This window comes from Lathyrus oleraceus, chromosome 5 (genome assembly GCF_024323335.1).
Source record: "Lathyrus oleraceus cultivar Zhongwan6 chromosome 5, CAAS_Psat_ZW6_1.0, whole genome shotgun sequence".
NCBI lineage: Eukaryota > Viridiplantae > Streptophyta > Magnoliopsida > Fabales > Fabaceae > Lathyrus > Lathyrus oleraceus.
In genome coordinates, this window is record NC_066583.1 from 161,221,226 (window position 1) to 161,246,494 (window position 25,269).

Genomic DNA, 25,269 nt, shown 5'->3' on the forward strand with positions numbered 1-25,269 from the left:
AGAGGCCTCATTCATGTCCATACAAGTCTCATTTGACATTTCAAACATCAACAATGAAGAATTTGAGGTGAGATGAAAAGTTTCCAAAAATAGCAGGTGACCTGTAATTTGAAATTTGCCAAAAATGGAAAGGTTTTATCCTCAAGTTTACATCATCAAGGAAGTTTCAAATGAAATTTTGTCCAACATGAAAGTTGAAGGTCTTTCTTTCCCATTTCCAAAAAGTCCAAGATCATGAATTTCTCATGTGTGGTTGATGAGATATGGTTCAAACATGGCAAAGTGTGGTTTAGACTTCAAATGAGCATACCTTTCAAACCAAAAGGCCAATTTGAGTGGTTCTTTTTGCACATTGATCCTTGTAACATGTATTTTCCAAGCATACAATCATTTGGCATGAAATCTTATTTGCATGGCATTGGTTCAATCATGAAGATTTTTGTAGAAAATTGCATAAAGACATTTTAATTGATCATGAGCATACCAAACCAATTCCAATATGTGCATGGACTGTTTTTAATTGGATTTGGGCCAGAAATTGGCACTCTTCACGTGCATGGGGGTGCATGAAGTGAGAAAAACTCATTTTTGCAAAACACTCCATAACTTGCTAATCACAATTGCATTTGGTCTAAGCAAGTCTTAAACATGATTAGCATGGAGTATATATACTTAACCCTAACTGTTTTCCCATTTTAGCAACATTTCAGATCTGAATCACAAAATCACCAAAACTTTTCTCTCAAATTTTTCTTACAATTCTTCACACAAGGAGCATTTCTGTTGATCAATTCATCATCGTGAAGCACATTCGAGTAGGTTTGGACGTGGATTCGAAGAAAACAGAGCCATATTTGAACATACTCGAAGCTTGGAGCAACAATGGTGAATTCAAATTCTGGTGGAATCAAGAGCAATTGAACTTCAATATCTCTTCCAATCATCTGTACAAGCATCACAGAGAAGCTTTTGAGCATTGCAAGGCTGGGACAACACGAAATCCAGTTGCTGCTCTTCAAGAGGTCATGAATTGATTCTCTCCTTTCTCAAAATTATTATGCTATTGTTGTAGATCTCTTAATGCTGAGTAGTTTGAGCTTTGAATCGTGCAAATCCATGTTGTTTTGAGTGAGATCTGTTTGTTTAAAGTTTTGATGTTGAATCTTCTTCTCTTCGATTCATGCATGTGTGACGGTTTCTTGATGATTTGTTTATGGATTTGTGATGTATGAAGCAAGACCTACACATTGATATGCTTATTTTCAATTTCTGAGAAAAATGTTCTTGATGTTCTTGAGAGGATACTGTTCACGCATGAACGCGTGTTGAAGATGATGAAGTTTATTTTCGACAACGGTTTCAATCCATTAGGCCACGCTTTACTGTGTTTGCATGAGTTTGTTAGGGCTTGCAACGTGATTGGTCCACTTCATTTGCCATGCACGCGTTTCATTGGTCCAGCTGTGTTGACCGAGCCTTTGACTGTCAGCGTTTAAATGAAACGCTGCGTTTAGCAGCTTGGCGCGCTCCAAGTTTGAATCCTTACCCTGTTCGATTCCGGCCAATGCAACATTATTCAAATGCATTTCATCTTTTTTCATTTCCCTCCATTATAATTCATGCCTTGGCTTCATGTTTTTTTAATTTTTCTCCAACTTCCAAAATTCATAAATAATTGAATAATGATCCAATTGACCTGGGAATTTTTGCATGTTGTTCCTTATGATTTCTAGTTTTTTATGACTATTTTTCCAGAAATTGTGCACAGTTGGAATTTAATTTTGCTTGGGGAATGTTCACATGTGTGCTATCTTGTACCTTGCTTGCAATTTGATTTGTGAAATGATGAGATTTCATCCAATGCTCTTGAAACTTTGCATGCTCAAACTAGACATCCTAATTGACATTTTGGTATAGAGTTTGCATTTTTCTCATTTCTGGTTGTTGAGTTATGATCTGGTTAAGGTAGGTGTGACAATGTGTGTCACACCATTTCTTGTTCAACTTGTTGATTTTCTTTGCCATGCCAAATAAATGCCAAATGATGTGATTTTTTGCATGTTGCTCCTTCTGGATGTTAGGATTGCTCATGAATTTTGTGGAATTTTTGGACTCATTTCTGATTTGTTTGAGAATTTTCTTGCTGGTTGACCATTTGTGGACTTCTTGATAGTCATGAACTTCAATGATTTGTGAAATGATGGTTGTGTATCATATGAACTTGAAATTTTGTACATTGATTCTAGACACGTTGCAGTTTATTGGGGCTTTGATTGTATGTCTTTATCATGTTTGGGTTCTGTTTTAGGCTTGTGCTAAGATGATGTATCAATTTGTGCCTTCTTTGAGCTTGTTTGTGCTTACCATGACTTGATGAATTTGATTACCATGCTTCTACTTGTCCAAATGCCTTGATTTTTGGTGTGTTGATCATGTGATGTGTTATGTTTAGCCATGATTTTTCTTGAGATTTATTGAATCATTTTTGAGTTGATGTGGATTGGTTCATTGTGTTTGCTTCAATGAGCTTTCAACTTGCATGCTTTTCCTTATGTGCTTTGTGAAATGAACTTGGTTGATGCTATTGATATGAGAGCACTTGGATATTGTTCCTAATTGATTAAGCTTGATTCATGCCAATTTTCATGTTCTGTTTTGGATTATTTCTCCCAATTTGACCCTAGGCCTTGTCCTAGTGGTTTGTGCTTATGGTTGAGTTGCGTTTTCAGGACAAGAAGCATATGGCCTTGAGGAATTGGTTCATTGGCTTAAGCTACCTATTTGATTGATGTTGATTAACATTGAGTTGTATTGTAGGTGGATTAGCTCCTTTGAGTTGAGCTTGTGCTTTGCTTTGGTGCATTGATGCTTGTCTGTTTAATTGTGTACTGTTGACTGTTGACCACTAGTCTGTCTGTTTGACTTTTTGTTGAGTTGTATACTGATTGAGTTGGATTGTTTTCAGGTACTTTAGTTGCTTAAGTTCATTGTGAACTTGCTTTTGCTTTGCTTGATTGCTTAAGCATTGAGGTATAACTTCTCTAACTTCATGTAGTCTGGAAGACCTGTCCTGTTACTTGGGCAGACACCTGTCTGAAGTCCTCCTTAAGAGGCAATGCTTGTGTTTGTTTATCTTTGTCCCCTGTACATATCAAAGACCTCCTAAGTGAAGAGGCATTGGCAGATACAAGAGATGTGTAGTCCATCTCCTGCTACTCAGTGTGTCATCCACTTTGCTCACACACCTTGTGTTGATGCATTGTGGATAATAGCCCAAGATCTTTGTTGTGTCAGTCATGTGGATAGAAGAGTTCCAACTTTCTGAACTCCCACACTTTCATTTGTATAAAGCTCTCCCAGGCCAGGGATAAGAGCTGTGAGGCACACCCCTCACTTCCTATTTCATCTGCTTCACCCTAACTCTCAATGTTAGGGTTAAGAGCTAACTACACCCATTACAGTTGGTTTGTTTGTCGAGGTTGACATGACCCCTTGACTAAAACCTAACCTTGATTGATCCCCTTGATTGCATATAGTGTGTGCTATTTGTGCTTGTGTGTTTGTGTGTTTAGCTTGCTTCCTGTGCAAGTTAGGGTTAGTTTGGCTTGCTTCCTGTGCAAGTCATGTTTAGGTTAGCTTGCTTCCTGTGCAAGTTAGGTAGAAACCTTAACATAGGGCAATGATGCATGACAACTTCTAGGCTCGAGTCGTAGTCTCCCTAGTAGTTTGTGTCTCCCTTTGTATCTGGTTAGGCTAGTTCTTTCCCTGCGTAGGGGAACTACGTCGCCCTGATCCTCATACCAGATGAGGTACGTAGGCAGGAGATGAGCTGATCTCTCCGGGCGCCCTTTTTCTTTTGTACCCCCTTTGTGTGTGTTTGGAGACTGACATAAGTCCAGCGATTGGCAGTTGGTTTCCTGTGTCTTGTTTGCTTGTTGGAGTCTGACGTAAGTCCAGCGATTGGCAGTTGGTTTCCAGTGTGTGTTTGTTGGTTCGGAGTATGATGTAAGTCCAGCGATTGGCATTCGATCTCCACGTTTGCCTGTTTGTGTGGAGTCTGACGTAAGTCCAGCGATTGGCAGTCGGTTTCCTGTGTGGTTTTGTTTGGCGTGCGTTAGCCGAGCCACGAGTGCTCTGATTCTTCTTTAGTCTGAGAAGATACGTATGCATATGATGCGACATCCTAGCGAGCACGTTTCCCCTGTCCCGAACTACGTCGACTCTGATGTCTGTGCCTGACAGACTACGTAGGCCCAGGATGCGATATCCTGCCGAGTCCTGTTTCTCTTGTTTTCCTGTGTCTCTTTCAGCCAATGTTTGATGTTTGTGAGCAGTTTCTAGCAACCTTATTCCTTTCTTTTGTTCGTGGATCCCGTCGAGTACGACGGATGCGTAGGGGTGTTAATACCTTCCCTTCGCATAACCGACTCCCGATCCCATCTCTCTCTGGTCGCGAGACCATGTCTTTTCCAGGTTTACTTCGAGCGTTTCCTTTCCCTCTTTTGGGATAAATAACGCACGGTGGCGGCTCTGTTGTTTTCGTTTCCCGTCGGTTTTTCGCGTAATGCGACAGCTGGCGACTCTGCTGGGGATATAGAGAAGTTGACCTCTTGCTGGTCCATCTTCCCTAAGCGAGTCTCTCCTAGCGCTCTCTAGGTTAGCGTTTGGTTGCTTTTGCTGTTTCATTTATTACATTTATTGTTTGCATTTATTGTTTGCATTTATGTTTGCATTCATTCATATTCATCTGTTCATCGGGCTGGCTGGTTGTCTGTTTCTCTCTGTTGGGGTGGGAGTTATATGAGGTAAAAGGCCCAATACCCAGGCCATGAGTGAAATCTAGGATACTTAGGAATAGAGTGATTCATGGGAAGCGGGTGGTATTGCGCCACTTAGCGGAACATTGATATCACGAGCAGTTCAGACCCTGATAGGATATTATCGTTACATACTTCGGGTGTGTATATGATGATATTCTATGAAAGGTTATTTATGCTACGTTTCTCTCGACCTTACCATGGCCTAGACGACACCCGTGAGTGGGGAGGGAATGATCATTATTACAGGTACAGTTGGTGACTTGTTGGTGACTTATGGTCCTGTTGGTGACTCAGGTTCAGATTTGTTAGGTCTCAGATGACTTTGGGGTTTCAGATGGATTTGTGGTTCCGAGTTCAAGCCGAAGCTTTGTTCCTGTGCTCCGAGATACACAGGCAGCCAGTCTTGTCTGCATCATTTGCATCATAGCATGTTTATTTTCAAAAAAAATACGCAATAAAAAAAAAGCTAATATCTTCATGCATATCATTTCTCAGGTTCATTCAGGAGTTCGATTCACTGATAAAGATGGCAACGGTCCCAGAGTTGAAGCGGAAGACTTGTTCCTACAGTTTTCACAGTGAGCCTTTGACATCGTTGATAGAGTTGAGCAACCTTGTGACCAGTGGTAGAGGGTTTGTTGACCAGTATGGGGATATTCTGACATTGTTGAAGATGGTAGTTGATCCAGTGCCGTTGCAGACTCTTCTACAGTTCTACGACCCAGAGCTCCGTTGTTTCACCTTTCAGGATTAACAGTTGGCGCCTACTCTTGAGGAGTACTCCATTCTGTTGAGTGTTCCTATCCAGTATCAAGTTCCTTTCTTGGACGTGCCTAAGGAGGTTGATTTCAGAGTTGTCTCCAGAGCTCTCCATTTGAGTATCAAGGAAGTCAGTGATAGTTGGAGGTCCAGTGGGGATGTTGTGGGTTTGCCTTTGAAGTTTCTATTGAGGGTTGCTAGAGAAGAAGCAGAGAAGGGAAATTGGGAAGCTTTTCATGCTCAGTTGGCCATCATGATCTATGGGATTGTCTTGTTCCCGAGTATGCCCAACTTTGTGGACTATGCTGCAGTCACTATCTTTCTTGGAGGAAACCCGGTTCCTACTCTGTTAGCTGACACTTATTATGCTATTCATAGTAGGCATGGTAAGGGTGGAGCTATCAGATGTTGTCTCCCACTTTTGCTCAAATGGTTCTTGTCTTTCCTGCCAGTCAGTGGACCTTTTGTGGATGCTCAGAGCATGCATAAGTGGACTCAGAGGGTTATGTCTCTTACCTCCTATGATATCAGATGGCAATCTTACCGGATGGATGTGCGTGACGTCATTATGAGCTGTGGAGAATTCCGTAATGTGCCACTTGTAGGGACTAAGGGTTGCATCAATTACAATCCAGTTCTTTCTCTTCGCCAGTTAGGGTTTGTAATGAAAGGAAGACCACTTGATGCTGAGATAGCTGAAAGTGTGTATTTTGAAAAGCAGAGTAACCCGGCTAGATTGGAGCAGATAGGAAGAGCTTGGAAGACTATTGGTGTGAAGGATGGATCTGTCTTAGGGAAGAAGTTTGCCATTGCTATGCCTGATTACACTATTTGGGTCAAGAAGAGAGTGGAAACTTTGTTGTTACCCTACGATAGGATGGAGCCGTTGCAGGAGCAACCACCTTTGATCCTTGTTGAGAGTGTGCCTGCTGAGCACTACAAGCAAGCCCTGATGGAGAATCTCCGGTTGAAAGAGAAGGAGCAAGATACCCAGATGGAGCTTTACAAAGCCAAAGCTGATAGGATGAACTTGGCTCATCAACTCAGAGGAGTGCATGGAGAAGATGCTAGCAGGTTGAGAAGCAAGAAGAGATCCTATGAAGAGATGGAAGCCTCGTTGAATATAGAACACCGGGAGTGCATGAGGCTGCAGAGAGCTGAAGCCAGTTATCAGAAGAAGATCAGAGACCTGGAGAAGCAACTCAGAGACAAAGACATCCAATTGAAGAAGGAAGTAGACTTGAGACATGCATCAGAGAACCATCTTGGAGGAGAAGTGGTAGAGCTCAGAAGACAACTGAAGGAGAAGATCACTCCTTTGCCAGAATGTTCAGAGTGTGACCTGTTGATAGACCAGTGTCAGTACTTGAAGACTCTCATTCCGGGAGACCGTTTGCCTTAGCTTATATCTTTGATGTGTATGTTGAGAATCACCTCCAGGCTTATTGGATGGGATTCATTGTTGTACTCCGATTATTTGGATCTTTGTTGACTCTGTTGTATGATCCTGTTGCTCATATATAGATGAGGTTGTTGACGTTTTATCTTGTGATCATTATCTTGTGCTGTTTCTGTGTTGTTCTTGCTGCAGGTTGCCATCTTTTGAGGATGAATCAGGCTCTTTGAATGCCTGAGAAATGAACATATCATGTGCATCATACACATCATTAACATCATACACATATCATTTTGCATAACAGGTGTTCTTGTTCGTGACTTCTCACTTTGGTTCCTGTGTTTAGGCAGGATAACTGATCATCGTCCGCACCGCTACTCAACCAGATTGAATCAACAGAGAAGTATGGATCAAGTGCAAGCTGAGTTAGCTGAGATGAGGGCTAACATGGCCCAGTTCATGCATATGATGTAAGGGGTTGCACAAGGTCAAGAAGAACTTCGAGCCTTAGTTCAGAGACAAGAAGCTGCAATTCCACCGGTCAACCACGCCTTGCCAGAGGGAGGCCCGATCATTGATAATGCTGCTGCTGCTGTGCCCGCCAATAACTATGCTGTAGGTGATGAGTTGAGGGGTATCCGAATCAACGGTCAACCTATTGCTCCAGATGCTACTAATACCAGAGTAGTCTGTGCTCCGGCCCGTAATCCTGCTCCGATTGTTGACAGACAAGAGGATATGTTCACTCTGCTCAGTGAAGACGAAGACGTTGTGGGAAGGGTTGATGAGAGGGATCGTAAAGTTGATGCCCTTGCTGAGAAAATCAGAGCTATGGAATGTCAGAATTCTCTCGGTTTTGATGTTACCAACATGGGACTGGTGGAAGGGTTGAGGATTCCCTACAAATTCAAAGCACCCTCGTTCGACAAATACAATGGTACTTCTTGCCCTCGCACCCACGTGTAGGCATACTACAAGAAGATCTCTACTTACACAGATGATGAGAAAATATGGATGTATTTTTTCCAAGATAGCTTATCTGGAGCTTCCTTGGATTGGTACATGGAGCTGAAGAGAGATTCTATCCGCTATTGGAAAGATCTGGGTGAAGCCTTTCTGAGGCAATATAAGCACAACATGGATATGGCGCCTAGCCGAACTCAGTTGCAGAGTTTGTGTCAGAAGACTAGTGAGAGCTTCAAAGAGCACGCCCAGAGGTGGCGTGAGCTGCCTGCAAGAGTACAACCCCCTATGCTGGAGAGGGAGTTGACTGATATGTTCATCGGGACTCTTCAGGGTGTATTTATGGACTGGATGGGAAGCTGCCCATTCGGTAGTTTTTCGGACGTTGTGATATGTGGGGAGAGGACTGAAAGCCTGATCAAAGCCGGAAAGATTCAGGATGTGGGATCCTCGTCTTCGAAGAAACCATTTGCTGGGGCACCTCGCCGAAGAGAGGGTGAAACCAATGCTGTGCAACACCGAGGGAATGTGTACAAAGGTAGTGTGAATAGAAATCAGTATCGCCCGGTTGTTGCTGTAACCATCCCAGCACCCCCACCTCGTCAACAGCAACAACAAAGGGTTCAACAACCTCAACAACAACAACAACAACAACGTCCGTATCAGCCTAGGCAGAGGATGCCTGATCAACGTTTTGATCCGCTACCAATGTCGTACGCCGAACTGTTGCCCGAACTACTCAGGTTGGGGTTTGTTAAGTTGCGTACCATGGCTCCGCCAACGATATTGCCTCCTGGGTACGATGCCAACGTCCGTTGTGACTTTCACTCTGGTGCACCAGGACACCATACTGAGAAATGCCAGGCTTTCCAGCACAAAGTCCAAGATTTGATCGATGCCAAGACGATCAACTTCGCTCCAGTGCCTAACGTCGTGAACAATCCTATGCCCCAGCATGGTGGACATAGAGTGAACAATCTGGAAGGGGAGGAAGCTGAAGACTTGGTGGTCAGTGTTGAGGAGATCCAGACTCCGTTGATGGTTGTGAAGGGTCGTCTGTTGGAAGGTGGAGTATTCCTGGGCTGTTGTGAGGGCTGTGTAGACTGTGCAGAGTCAGAAAATGGTTGTGATCAGTTGAAGACTGGTATTCAGAGTCTGATTAATGAGGGTTGTTTACAGTTTGTTCGAGTTGCTAAAGATGATGGGGTGGTGTCGACCGTCACCATTTATTTCAAACCGTCCGAGGGACGTGGCCAGAGGGTTGTTAGTGCCTCTACAACTGTTGGTACCCCAGTTACTATTTCCGCTCCTGTAACCATCAGTGCTCCAACTACTATCGTTGCGTCTGGAAGAAGACCGGTTGAGAATAGTAGGGCTGTGCCATGGAAATATGACAATGCCTATCGCAGTAATCGGAGGGCTGAAAATCAAGTTAGGCCAGTGAATCAAGCGCCTGTGACTATCAGTAGAAGTCCTGTGGTTGTGAGTCCAGTTGTGGACAATGTTGGAGGACCAGGAGGTTTTACCAGAAGTGGTCGTCTGTTTGCACCACAACCCTTGAGAGATGCTAATGCTGAGGCTCTCGCCAAAGCTAAAGGTAAACAGGTCGTGGTTGATGAAGAACCTGTTCAGAAAGAAGCGCCTGAGGGGTCGTTCGAGAAAGATGTGGAGGAGTTTATGAAGATTATTAAGAAGAGTGACTACAAGATTGTAGATCAACTGAATCAGACTCCATCCAAGATTTCCATCCTCTCTTTGCTTCTATGCTCTGAGGCACATCGTAATGCCCTGTTGAAGATGCTGAATTTGGCTTACGTGCCTCAAGAGATATCTGTCAACCAACTGGAGGGTGTGATTGCTAACGTGAGTACCAGGCATGGGTTGGGGTTCACCGATTTGGACTTGACGCCGGAGGGTCGTAACCACAACAAGGCCTTGCATATCACTATGGAGTGCAAGGGGGATGTTTTATCTCACGTGTTAGTCGACACCGGCTCGTCTTTGAATGTGCTGCCTGAGAAGATCCTGGGAAAGATTGATGTGGAGGGGGTTGTGCTCACTCCAAGTGACCTGATTGTGCGTGCATTTGACGGATCCAAACGTTCTGTTTTTGGTGAAGTCACCTTGCCAGTGAAGATAGGTCCGGAGGTTTTTGACATCATCTTCTATGTTATGGACATTCAGCCCGCTTACAATTGTTTGTTGGGGCGTCCGTGGATTCATGCAGCAGGGGCAGTTTCGTCAACTCTCCACCAGAAGCTCAAGTATGTCTGGAACGGTCAGATTGTGACTGTGTACGGTGAAGAAGATATTCTGGTGAGTCACCTATCCTCTTTCAAATATGTAGAGGTGGATGGCGAGATCCATGAGACCTTATGTCAAGCATTCGAGACTGTTGCTCTTGAGAGGGTGGCTTTTGCTGAGCAGAAGAAGCCAAGTGCCTCAATTGCATCGTATAAGCAGGCCAAGGAGGTTGTTGACTCTGGTAGAGCTGAAGGCTGGGGTAAGATGGTGGATTTGCCTATCAAGGAGGACAAATTTGGCATTGGTTATGAGCCCTTGCAAGTAGAGCAGAGTGAGAAGACAGGTCCGAGTACCTTTACCAGCGCTGGGCTGATGAATCATGGTGACGTCTTTGCAACCGGTGGTGAAGACTGTGACAGTGATTGTGATCTAGACAACTGGGTTCGCCCGTGTGCACCAGGGGAGTCTATCAACAACTGGACGGCTGAAGAAGTGGTCCAAGTTACTCTTCAGACAGAGTAATTTTCTTTTGTTTTTCATTTTTGCATGAAAACCCTACGTTCTGCCCAAGGCGTAGTGGTTCATTGTAGGGCCTCATCATGATTTTAATGATTATCATTAATAAAGGACGTTTTGCAATCAAATTCTGTGATCCCTGTCTTTCTATTTTTGTTTTCATTTTTTTCAAAACAATAAAAATGGCAATGTTTTTGTTTTTGTGACTTTCTTGAACTCTTTTTTCTAAAATAAAGCATTAAACATACAGAAGTGATATCACGGAATCAACTATGAATAGTTCTGTTATGGCTCAGTATGATTTTGATAATCCCATCTATCAAGCCGAAGAGGAGAGTGAGGAAGAATGTGAACTCCCCGCAGAATTGGTCAGATTGCTGAAGCAGGAGGAAAGGGTCATCCAACCTCATCAGGAGGAGTTGGAGATTGTTAATCTGGGTACCGAGGACGCCAGGAGAGAGATCAAGATTGGGGATGCTTTAGAGGAATCTGTCAAGAGGAGGCTGATTGAAATGCTGAGAGAGTATGTGGAGATATTCGCCTGGTCATATCAAGATATGCCTGGGTTGGATACAAACATTGTGGTGCATCGACTACCTCTCAGAGAAGAGTGTCCTTCGGTCAAGCAGAAGCTTCGCAGAACTAGTCCTGATATGGGTGTCAAGATCAAGGAAGAGGTTCAGAAGCAGTGGGATGCGGGTTTTCTGGCTGTTACCAGTTACCCCCCGTGGGTTGCCAACATCGTTCCAGTGCCGAAGAAGGATGGCAAAGTCAGGATGTGTGTCGACTACCGAGATTTGAACAGAGCGAGTCCGAAAGATGACTTCCCATTACCTCACATTGATGTATTTGTTGATAATACGACTCAATCCTCGGTTTTCTCTTTCATGGACGGTTTCTCTGGATATAATCAGATCAAGATGGCGCCAAAGGACATGGAAAAGACGACATTCATTACACCTTGGGGCATGTTCTGCTATAAGGTAATGCCATTTGGGCTGAAGAATGCCGGTGCTACCTATCAGAGGGCTATGACGACTCTCTTTCATGACATGATGCACAAAGAGATTGAAGTGTACGTGGATGATATGATTGCGAAGTCGCAGACAGAAGAGGAGCACCTGGTTAATTTGCAGAAGTTGTTTGACCGGCTGAGAAAGTTCAAGCAGAGGCTGAATCCAAACAAGTGTACGTTTGGGGTGCGATCTGGGAAGCTGTTAGGCTTCATTGTCAGTGAGAAAGGGATTGAGGTTGATCTAGCAAAAGTCAAAGCTATTCAAGAGATGCCTGAACCGAAAACGGAAAAGCAAGTCCGTGGGTTTTTAGGGAGGTTGAACTACATTACAAGGTTCATATCTCACCTAACTGCCACGTGTGAACCGATTTTCAAATTGCTAAGAAAAGATCAAGCAATCAGGTGGAATGATGACTGTCAAAGAGCTTTTGACAAGAGAAAAGAGTATTTGCAGAAACCTTCAATCCTTATACCTCCAGTTCCAGGGAGACCGCTGATAATGTACCTGTTAGTGACTGAGAACTCGATGGGGTGTGTATTGGGACAGCATGACGAGTCTAGTCGAAAAGAGCATGCCATATACTACCTTAGCAAAAAGTTTACCGACTGTGAAATAAGATATTCACTGCTCGAGAAAACTTGTTGTGCTTTGGCCTGGGCTGCTCGCCGACTGAGACAGTATATGCTGAACCATACTACCTTATTGATTTCTAAGATGGATCCAATGAAATACATCTTTGAGAAGCCGGCTCTCACCGGGCGCGTTGCTCGATGGCAAATGATTTTAACAGAATATGATATCCAGTATACATCGCAGAAGGCCATCAAAGGTAGTATTCTGTCTGACTACCTCGCCGAGCAACCGATTGATGATTATCAGCCGATGATGTTTGAATTCCCTGATGAAGACATCATGTATCTTAAGATGAAAGATTGCGAAGAGCCTCTTGTCGAGGAAGGACCGGATCCTGATGACAAGTGGACACTGATGTTTGATGGGGCTATGAATATGAATGGCAACGGTGTTAGGGCAGTATTGATTAATCCCAAAGGTGCACATATACCTTTTTCTTCCAGGCTGACTTTTGACGTAATCAACAATGAGGCTGAGTATGAGGCTTGTATCATGGGGATAGAAGAAGCCATCGATTTGAGAATCAAGACTCTTGACATCTATGGAGATTCCGCTCTAGTGATTAATCAGGTCAATGGAGATTGGAATACTAACCAGCCGCATCTGATTCCTTATAGAGATTACACTAGAAGAATACTGACGTTCTTCAAGAAGGTGAAGTTGTATCATGTCCCCCGGGATGAGAATCAGATGGCTGATGCCTTGGCTACTTTGTCTTCTATGATCAAAGTTCATTGGTGGAACCACGTGCCACATGTTGCTGTGAATCGACTCGAGAGGCCTGCGTATGTGTTTGCAGTCGAGTCTGTCGTTGATGAGAAGCCGTGGTATTATGATATCAAGAGCTTCCTCAAGAGCCAGGAGTATCCTGAAGGAGCGTCAAAGAATGACAATAAAACTCTGAGAAGGCTAGCTGGAAGCTTTTATTTGAATCAGGATGATGTGTTGTATAAGAGGAACTTCGACATGGTTTTGCACAGATGCGTGGATAGACACGAAGCAGACATGTTGATGCAAGAAGTGCATGAAGGTTCGTTTGGTACCCATGCTGGTGGTCATGCAATGTCTAAGAAATTTTTGAGAGCCGGTTATTACTGGATGACTATGGAATCCGATTGTTTCAAATACGCTCGGAAGTGCCATAAGTGTCAGATTTTGCTGATAAGGTGCATGTACCACCAAGCCCTCTGAATGTCATGAATTCGCCTTGGCCGTTTGCCATGTGGGGCATTGATATGATAGGGAAGATTGAGCCTACTGCTTCTAATGGACATCGCTTCATCCTGGTTGCGATTGACTACTTCACCAAGTGGGTGGTAGCAGCTTCCTATGCTAATGTTACCAAACAAGTGTTTGCCCGGTTTATCAAGAAGGAAATCATCTGTCGTTATGGGGTTCCTGAGAGAATCATCACTGACAATGGTTTGAATCTCAATAACAAGATGATGAAAGAACTGTGTAAAGATTTTAAGATTGAACATCACAATTCTTCTCCTTACAAACCGAAGATGAATGGTGTTGTAGAGGTGGCAAACAAGAATATCAAGAAGATAGTGCAGAAGATGGTCGTGACGTACAAGGATTGGCATGAGATGTTGCCTTTCTCTTTGCATGGGTACCGTACCTCAGTGCGTACGTCGACCGGGGCAACCCCGTACTCCCTTGTGTATGGTATGGAAGCTGTCCTACCTGTTGAAGTGGAGATTCCTTCTCTGAGAGTCTTGTTGGATGTCAAGCTAGATGAAGCTGAATGGATTCGGATAAGGTTTAACGAGTTGAGCCTTATAGAAGAGAGACGGTTAGCAGTTGTGTGCCATGGGCAGTTGTATCAGAGAAGAATGAAGAGAGCCTTTGATCAGAAAGTGCATCCTCGAAGCTATCAAACTGGTGATCTAGTTTTGAAGAGGATCCTTCCTCCCGGTACAGATAACAGGGGCAAGTGGACTCCTAATTATGAAGGTCCATATGTTATGAAGAAGGTTTTCTCCGGTGGAGCCTTGATGCTTACAACTATGGATGGTGAAGATTTACCGTCCCCTGTTAACTCAGATGTAGTCAAAAAATACTTCGCATAAATTGACCCGCTGGACAAAAAGAATAAAAGAGTCCAGGAAAAAAAGGGGCATCCCGGCGAACCAAAAAACAGAAAGAAAAGGTTCGGGCAAAAGTTAGGGATATAAATGAAAAGAATTTGTACACCCGGTAAGTCGAAAACCCGCAAGGGCGGTTTGGCAAAAATGGGTATCCCGGTGGATTGAAAACCCGAAAGGGCGATCCAGGCAAAAGAGGGATTAGAGCGAAGACTATAGTCTGAGTTATCTGTATTTCATCGCGCTTCGACGTCGACCGTCTCGAAGGATATGACCGGCCTAATCATTCTTCTCAGAAAGCAAGGAATTGGGGGAGAAATTGAAGATCTATGAGTCATAACAGAATTGGGAAATAGTGGATGCCGTATTCACATTGCCATTAGGATAGATTTTTTCCTTTTGTGCGCAATTACCTCTTCCTAGGAAGTGCTTCCTGATGTATTTACCTTTTCAGGCCCATTTTCAATCAATAAAAGTCGTTATTCAGATAAATTGCTCTCTTGTTTTATTTTACTGTTTTGTTTGCGAAAACGTCCGAATTTTTGATAAACATTGCATATAAAAACATGAAGGCCAGACAATAACGTGCAGAAAGATGAGACATTTGAAAATCATTTTGAATGTTGAGTACGCTTGGGTGCATTGTGTCCATGCAATCCCCTGGGGCATGTTTGTATTGCAGTTTGCAGGGTATTATCTTTTGATTGCTGGCTAAGCAAGAGCCGCCGTTTATTCAAAAGGATCTCCAACATTGCCCAGTAGTGTGAGAGGTTGATTTTTATCCAAGACAGATTTAGGGTTCGTCTCCCCAGCAAAGTAAATCAGGGTTATATCAGCAGTCAGTTCTGAGATTAACTGCAAATCTCCGGTAGGGTCGTGAAGAGTATTCTTCCCAGCAGGCCTGAGAGGTGGTCTATCCCCAGCAGGTTTGAGAACTGGTATTTCCCCACTGAGTCGGAAGATTGTTGTTTCCCCAGTGGATTGGGATTGGTTTGCTTATTTCCCCGGCGGATTGGGATTGGAGCGTTTCCCCAGCGGTATCCCCAAGCGGATCGGGTTCAGTTTAAGTCGTCTCTAGTAAGGATCATTTGTTCCCCAGCAGTAGTGGTTCGTCCCCCACAGAGTTGGAAGATCAAAGCAGATTTTGCTCACCCGGAAGCAATTTGTTACTCCCCAGCCAGGGTTCGCCTACATTTGTATTTTGCATATAGTAATCATCATTGCATCCTCAAATCGCGTAGCATTTCCATTCAATATGGAGCATTACGCCATAAAAACTCAAACATATGCATACATATGTTACACCAGTATTATCATATCCCCAGCCGAGGTGAATCGTATTTCAGCACCAGCGTTTGCTACAGTTGCTCCTGACAGCATTCAGGATTGAAATCTCCCGAGAGATTTGTTTCCCCACTCGTCCGTGAAAGGAAGTTTGATTGACCCCCCCCCCCCCCCCCCCCCAAGGGTGGTCCCTGGCAAGTGATTGACCTTGTCTCGACATAAGAATATATCATTCTCTTGATACCAGTAAGTGTCCTGTCAGCACCCGTGTGTGTTCTTTCCTTGGTGTCAATAAACACCATTGTTTCGGTGTCGGTAAACATCGAGTCTTTCTGTCAGGTCATCCATTGATGTCTGATAACCTCTCCGTTGGTTTCGATAAACATTGAGTTTTTCCCCAGTCGCCCGTTGACGTCTGGTTGTGTGTTATCATTTCCAGTCATCGGTCAATGTCTGGTCATTCTCTTTTTGGTGTCGGTAAACACCATTTTTTCGGTGTCGGTAAACATCGAGTCTTTTTCCCAGTCATCCGTAAATGTCTGGTCGTCTTTGTTGATGTCGGTAAACATCATCTTTTGATGTTCGTAAAATCTTTTCTCTTTCCCCAAGCAGAATTCACCTCTCCGTTGGTGTCGATAAACGGCGAGCTTTCTCCTATTCGTCCGTTGACGTATAGTTGTACCCTTGATCCCCAGTGGTACCCTCTTTGTTGGTTTCGATAAACGTCGAGTCTTTCCTAGTTGTCCGTTGACATCTAGTTGTATGTTCCCCAAAGGTCATCCGTTGATGTCTGTTCACCTCTCCGTTGGTGTCGATAAACGTTGAGTTTTTTCCCTTTCGTCTATTGACGTTTGGTTGCACATTCTAGTTCCCAGTCATTCGTTAATGTCTGGTTATCCTTTTTGATGTCGGTAAACATCCTCTTTCAATGTCGGTAAACGTCGAGTATTTTCCCCAGTCATCGGTAAATGTCTGTTTGTTCCCCAACCAGAATTCCCAGTAGAGTCGTCGGTAAACATCCTGTCTGGTTTTCGGTTGCAATCATTTTGTCATCCGTTGATGATCGTCTTGCTTTTGATGTCGGTAAACATCATCTTTCGATGTCGGTAAACATCATGTTTCATCCCAGTCATCGGTCAATGTCTGGTCGTTCCTTTGTTGATGTCGGTAAACATCATCTTTCGATGTCGGTAAACGTCGAGTTTTCTCCCATTCATCTGTTGATGTCTAGTTGAGTCTTCCCATTCATCGGTAAATGTCTGGTTGTTCCTCTTGTTTGGAATTTCATTTTGATTAACTTTTATTTTTAAATAATTTTCATATGATAAAAATTGTAGGAGATAGGGTCTAGGGAACCTCGGTTTTGAACAATTGACTTCCTCTGGTCCACCACCATGAACCATCTTGCTAGCTTGACATTAACTTGACTTTTAGGACTCATGAAGGATCACATATTCATAAGATGATGAAATATGAAGTATCCCTTTAAATATTTTATCAATTGTTGACGAAACTTGTTGAAGAAATCACACAAGATACCTAGATGATTTAGGGTTTCGAAGACAAACAAACTCCAAACTCTTGATGATTTCTTGATCAAAATAACATTTGAAGATCATGGGGATCCATATATGATTCTTAGAGTCAATGTGAACCAATTCTTGATTTCACTCCTTACATTGAGGGTCTCAAACCCTATATATGAGCTTGATATATGTGAACACATACACTACCTACAAAAGTAACAAACTATATATTGACATATTTTTGGTATTTTGGTTAGTACACAAAGAAAAATGAAGCATGATACAATCAAATATCCTTGGTGATCTCTCCCACTGCAAACCCAATGAATGAAGAGGTAGGGAGGATGCCAAGGTGTGATCCCAATGCTAATGCATATGATGAGATAGTCATGGGGGATCATAGGGTCAAAATTTGGGTCTTACAATTGCCCCTATTTAAGGATGTTTTAGCTGAGGAGATGAAGGTTAAAATCTTTGTATTCACTCAGTAGAATGGTGTCATACCCCAAAATTTGCCCGTTAATCTTGCAAGACATTTTTCAAGGCACTCCAACTCATTTTTCAAGACATTGATCTTAAAGGAACAAAGACCCAGCACACAGGTGGCCAAATCCAGCAAATGACTTAAAATGGCTTGCTCGCTAGGCGAGCAAAATCCTTCGCTGCACCACTCGCCTAGCGAAGCTTGCGAATACCAGAAATTTTGGGTTTCATTCTGAGCCCATCAGGTCACGAAAAATCATTATAAATACCAGAACTTCATTCAGAAAAGGGGACAGAGGGCAGACGAACAGAAACCCTAGCAAGAAAATACAAACACAGACAGAAAACCCTGGAGGCTAACCAAGAGAATTCAGAGCAACCCTGAAGGAAACTCATCTGCATAAAGATTACCTCCGCCCAACTCAACCCGACACCAACCCTAAGAGTGATCTGCCAATTCAACGTTGCAATTCAATTGCAAACAGGTTTGCACTACCACTACTGCTTTATGCTCCCAATTTACATGTGACATTATGGTTGAATTGATAAATATATCTTAGGTTTTGCATGTGGATTTAAGTATGCATGGATGTCTTGAATGTTTAACCATGTAATTTCTGTAATGGATGCCATAGGGTTTGGAGCTTGCTGAAATCGTACTGTCATTAGACTCAAAACCCGCAGCCGTTCGCTAGCACATCGCTGAGCGAACATGTAGCGAGTGTTCGCCAAGCCTTCGCTAGGCGAGGCAGTAGCGAACATGACAGTCGCTGATTTTTTTCGTTCTGTTTTGTGCTTATCTGACCTATTTTATCATAGTTGTGTATTATTTGCCTGACATTATTACTGCTGCGATTCCTTTGTTCGGTGCAACTATTGATTGCACCCTAGCTTGGTATTCTAACCCGTTTGCTGAATTTTGTGAGGGTTCACATACTCCCGGAGAAGGTAGCTTGCTAGGTATTCCACTTTATTTGTGGGATGCTGTAGCACCTCAAATTTGCACCCACCATTTTTGTACATACATTTTCATGTTTAGGTCATTAGCATTGCATTGTCCACTGCATAGCATTGCATTGTCCATTGCCAAGTCATCAGTCATCAGTCAAGACTGGTCAGGAGATCCAGTTGTGCAAGCAAGCAAGTGCATTTTCTATGAGATCAAAGCCCTAGGGTTGGTACAATGAGTTATATGATTCAAGGATCATTTTGAAGAGGATTGGCCAAGCATTGGATGCTCAAAGCTCAACGGTCAAGATATTATTCATCTGAAACCCTAGAAAGTCAACAGAAGTCAACTGTGCATTCAACCATGGATTTGAAGGTGGGAGATGGTTAGAGAGGCCTCATTCATGTCCATACAAGTCTCATTTGACATTTCAAACATCAACAATGAAGAATTTGAGGTCAGATGAAAAGTTTCCAAAAATAGCAGGTGACCTGTAATTTGAAATTTGCCAAAAATGGAAAGGTTTTCTCCTCAAGTTTACATCATCAAGGAAGCTTCAAATGAAATTTTGTCCAACATGAAAGTTGAAGGTCTTTCTTTGCCATTTCCAAAAAGTCAAAGATCATGAATTTCTCATGTGTGGTTGATGAGATATGGTTCAAACATGGCAAAGTGTGGTTTAGACTTCAAATGAGCATACCTTTCAAACCAAAAGGCCAATTTGAGTGGTTCTTTTTGCACATTGATCCTTGTAACATGTATTTTCCAAGCATACAATCATTTGGCATGAAATCTTATTTGCATGGCATTGGTTCAATCATGAAGATTTTTGTAGAAAATTGCATAAAGACATTTTAATTGATCATGAGCATACCAAACCAATTCCAATATGTGCATGGACTGTTTTTAATTGGATTTGGGCCAGAAATTGGCACTGTTCACGTGCATGGGGGTGCATGAAGTGAGAAAAACTCATTTTTGCAAAACACTCCATAACTTGCTAATCACAATTGCATTTGGTCTAAGCAAGTCTTAAACATGATTAGCATGGAGTATATATACTTACCCCTAACTGTTTTCCCATTTTAGCAACATTTCATATCTGAATCACAAAATCACCAAAACTTTTCTCTCAAATTTTTCTTGCAATTCTTCACACAAGGAGCATTTCTGTTGATCAATTCATCATCCTGAAGCACATTGGAGTAGGTTTGGACGTGGATTCGAAGAAAACAGAGCCATATTTGAACATACTCGAAGCTTGGAGCAACAATGGTGAATTCAAATTCTGGTGGAATCAAGAGCAATTGAACTTCAATATCTCTTCCAATCATCTGTACAAGCATCACAGAGAAGCTTTTGAGCATTGCAAGGCTGGGACAACACGAAATCCAGTTGCTGCTCTTCAAGAGGTCATGAATTGATTCTCTCCTTTCTCAAAATTATTATGCTATTGTTGTAGATCTCTTAATGCTGAGTAGTTTGAGCTTTGAATCGTGCAAATCCATGCTGTTTTGAGTGAGATCTGTTTGTTTAAAGTTTTGATGTTGAATCTTCTTCTCTTCGATTCATGCATGTGTGACGGTTTCTTGATGATTTGTTTATGGATTTGTGATGTATGAAGCAAGACCTACACATTGATATGCTTATTTTCAATTTCTGAGAAAAATGTTCTTGATGTTCTTGAGAGGATACTATTCACGCATGAACGCGTGTTGAAGATGATGAAGTTTATTTTCGACAACGGTTTCAATCCATTAGGCCACGCTTTACTGTGTTTGCATGAGTTTGTTAGGGCTTGCAACGTGATTGGTCCACTTCATTTGCCATGCACGCGTTTCATTGGTTCAGCTGTGTTGACCGAGCCTTTGACTGTCAGCGTTTAAATGAAACGCTGCGTTTAGCAGCTTGGCACGCTCCAAGTTTGAATCCTTACCCTGTTCGATTCCGGCCAATGCAACATTATTCAAATGCATTTCATCTTTTTTCATTTCCCTCCATTATAATTCATGCCTTGGCTTCATGTTTTTTTAATTTTTCTCCAACTTCCAAAATTCATAAATAATTGAATAATGATCCAATTGACCTGGGAATTTTTGCATATTGTTCCTTATGATTTCTAGTTTTTTATGAGTATTTTTCCAGAAATTGTGCACGGTTGAAATTTAATTTTGCTTAGGGAATGTTCAGTTGTGTGCTATCTTGTACCTTGCTTGCCATTTGATTTGTGAAATGATGAGATTTTATCCAATGCTCTTGAAACTTTGCATGCTCAAACTAGACATCCTAATTGACATTTTGGTATACAGTTTGCATTCTTCTCATTTTTGGTTGTTGAGTTATGATCTGGTTAACGTAGGTGTGACAATGTGTGTCACACCATTGCTTGTTCAACTTGTTGATTTTATTTGCCATGCCAAATAAATGCCAAATGATGTGATTTTTTGCATGTTGCTCCTTCTGGATGTTTGGATTGCTCATGAATATTTGTGGAATTTTTGGACTCATTTCTGATTTGTTTGAGATTTTTCTTGCTGGTTGACCATTTGTGGACTTCTTGATAGTCATGAACTTCAATGATTTGTGAAATGATGGTTGTGTATCATATGAACTTGAAATTTTGTACATTGATTCTAGACACTTTGCAGTTTATTGGGGCTTTGATTGGATGTCTTTATCATGTTTGGGTTCTGTTTTAGGCTTGTGCTAAGATGATGTATCAATTTGTGCCTTCTTTGAGCTTGTTTGTGCTTACCATGACTTGATGAATTTGATTACCATGCTTCTACTTGTCCAAATGCCTTGATTTTTCGTGTGTTGATCATGTGATGTGTTCTGTTTAGCCATGATTTTTCTTGAGATTTATTGAATCATTTTTGAGTTGATGTGGATTGGTTCATTCTGTTTGCTTCAATGAGCTTTCAACTTGCATGCTTTGCCTTATGTGCTTTGTGAAATGAACTTGGTTGATGCTATTGATATGAGACCACTTGGATATTGTTCCTAATTGATTAAGCTTGATTCATGCCAATTTTCATGTTCTGTTTTGGATTATTTCTCCCACTTTGACCCTAGGCCTTGTCCTAGTGGTTTGTGCTTATGGTTGAGTTGTGTTTTCAGGACAAGAAGCATATGGCCTTGAGGAATTGGTTCATTGGCTTGAGCTACCTATTTAATTAATGTTGATTAACATTGAGTTATTTTGTAGGTGGACTAGCTCCTTTGAGTTGAGCTTGTGCTTTGCTTTGGTGCATTGATGCTTGTCTGTTTAATTGTGTATTGTTGACTGTTGACCACTAGTCTGTCTATTTGACTTTTTGTTGAGTTGCATACTGATTGAGTTGGATTGTTTTCAGGTACTTTAGTTGCTTAAGGTCATTGTGAACTTGCTTTTGCTTTGCTTGATTGCTTAAGCATTGAGGTATAACTTCTCTAACTTCATGTAGTCTGGAAGACCTGTCCTGTTACTTGGGCAGACACCTGTCTGAAGTCCTCCTTAAGAGGCAATGCTTGTGTTTGTTTATCTTTGTCCCCTATACATATCAAAGACCTCCTAAGTGAAGACGCATTGGCAGATACAAGAGATGTGTAGTCCATCTCCTGCTACTCAGTGTGTCATCCACTTTGCTCACACACCTTGTGTTGATGCATTGTGGATAATAGCCCAAGATCTCTGTTGTGTCAGTCATGTGGATAAAAGAGTTCCAACTTTCTGAACTCCCACACTTTCATTTGTCTGAAGCTCTCCCAGGCCAGGGATAAGAGCTGTGAGGCACACCCCTCACTTCCTATTTCATCTGCTTCACCCTAACTCTCAATGATAGGGTTAAGAGCTAACTACACCCATTACAGTTGGTTTGTTTGTCGAGGTTGACATGACCCCTTGACTAAAACCTAACCTTGATTGATCCCCTTGATTGCATATAGTGTGTGCTATTTGTGCTTGTGTGTTTGTGTGTTTAGCTTGCTTCCTGTGCAAGTTAGGGTTAGTTTGGCTTGCTTCCTGTGCAAGTCATGTTTAGGTTAGCTTGCTTCCTGTGCAAGTTAGGTAGAAACCTTAACATAGGGCAATGATGCATGACAACTTCTAGGCTCGAGTCGTAGTCTCCCTAGTAGTTTGTGTCTCCCTTTGTATCTGGTTAGGCTAGTTCTTTCCCTGCGTAGGGGAACTACGTCGCCCTGATCCTCATACCAGATGAGGTACGTAGGCAGGAGATGAGTTGATCTCTCCGGGCGCCCTTTTTCTTTTGTACCCCCTTTGTGTGTGTTTGGAGACTGACATAAGTCCAGCGATTGGCAGTTGGTTTCCAGCGTCTTGTTTGCTTGTTGGAGTCTGACGTAAGTCCAACGATTGACAGTTGGTTTCCAGTGTGTGTTTGTTGGTTCGGAGTATGATGTAAGTCCAGCGATTGGCATTCGATCTCCAGGTTTTCCTGTTTGTGTGGAGTCTGACGTAAGTCCAGCGATTGGCAGTCGGTTTCCTGTGTGGTTTTGTTTGGTGTGCGTTAGTCGAGCTACGAGTGCTTTGATTCTTCTTTAGTCCGAGAAGATACGTATGCATAGGATGCGACATCCTTGCGAGCACGTTTCCCCTGTCCCGAACTACGTCGACTCTGATGTCTGTGCCTGACAGACTACGTAGGCCCAGGATGCGATATCCTGCCGAGTCCTGTTTCTCTTGTTTTCCTGTGTCTCTTTCAGCCAATGTTTGATGTTTGTGAGCAGTTTCTAGCAACCTTATTCCTTTCTTTTGTGCGTGGATCCCGTCGAGTACGACGGATGCGTAGGGATGCTAATACCTTCCCTTCGCATAACCGACTCCCGATCCCATCTCTCTCTGGTCGCGAGAGCATGTCTTTTCCAGGTTTACTTCGACCGTTTCCTTTCCCTCTTTTAAGATAAATAACGCACGGTGGCGGCTCTGTTGTTTTCGTTTCCCGCCGGTTTTTCGCGTAATGCGACAGATACCCTTGTGGAGATTCATCCTAATTATCTAACTGATTATAAATTGTTGCCTTTGAATATATGACCTTGGCCCTCTCTTTGTTGCCTTACGGTATTACGGTCATGTCCCGTGAATGTGGGGATACACTTAGCAAAGACCCTTCGGTTAAATCATCATGTCCTTATAAGATAAATCATAGTCCCTCCGATGTTGCCTGTGAATATATGATTTTGTCCTTCGATGGCCCGTCGTTGTTGTCGCAACCTGAAAAATACAGTGCGTGAAAAACAACCGGCGAAAAGAAAAAGACAGAAGAGTCGCCACCGTGCGTTATTCATCCCAAAGGAGGGAAAGGAAACGCTCGAAGTAAACCTGAAAAAGGAAAGGACAAGACGGGGTCTCGCAACCAAATCTTGGGTTCGGGAGTCGGTTATGCGAAGGGAAGGTATTAGCACCCCTACGCATCCATAGTACTCTACGGGATCCACTTTTGAAGTCTTTTTTCTAAAGGGTGTGAGTTAATCTAATGTACTATTTACTAAAAGGTTAAGAGAAATGACTCGCGCGGATGTCGCATCCACTGCATACGTATCTCATCTGAATATGAGAATCAGAGTCTTCGTAGCTCGGCTGACCTATGGGTTGGGGGATGTGTGCTCGCTAAGACATCGCGTCTTATGCCTACGTATCTCATCTGGAATGAGAATCAGAGCAAGTCGTAGTTCGGCTAACTACGGGGTCATGGAATGGGTTTTGGATGAACGACGTTACTACGCAATCTACCGGATGCTCGACCTTTAGAGACTTACTCACCTGTAGTAAAAGGAGTAAACGTGTGTTATGGGTTTTAGGGTTTGTGATGCGCGAGGGCAAACGGGCAGTCCTTGACGAAGGAACCGCGTTACATGTGGGGATACGAATACAAAACACAAAACAAGTATCTCAAAGTAAAATGCCACCAAGGGGCTCAAACATTGCCTCTTATCGAGGTCTTCCAGCTAAGAAAGCGATAAAGTACGAGAAAGGGAAAAAATTACCACACGGATAAAGATCCGAAGCTATAGCAGTTAAAGGAGCAAGACACCCTGAAATCTCTCCAGCTGGACCGTCAAAGGAAATCAGTCAACACGAATAATCAGAATAAAACTCCAGGGGGTATCCCACAAATAAAGTGGGAAACCACGCGAGTGTCTTTGCAAAAGCCATATGAGCCCTCACAAAACTCGACAAAGGGTTAGAGCAGCAGGATGAAATCAAGAGAAAACAATGCCATGGAAACACAAGACAGGTTAGAATAAAGAGAACAAAAAAACGAATACTATCACGTTCGCGACTGCTTCGCCTAGCGAAGGCTTAGCGAAGCTTCGCTATAGGCTCGCCTAGCGAAGCGGCTAGCGAGGGCCTGCGGGTTTTGGATTTTTCGTTGATACCTGCACGATGTTAAGGACTCCAAACCCTATGGAATTCATCTCAGAAACGAAATTATTAAAACATTCGATGCATTGTTCATATATTTATACACAAACATAAACCCGTGGGCAACACCTGATGTTACCTCATACATTCATAATATTCAAATTCAAGGCGTAAAGTAGTAGGAACAAAGGCATACCTGATGAGAGAGATCGATCGGACGGCGCGGCTG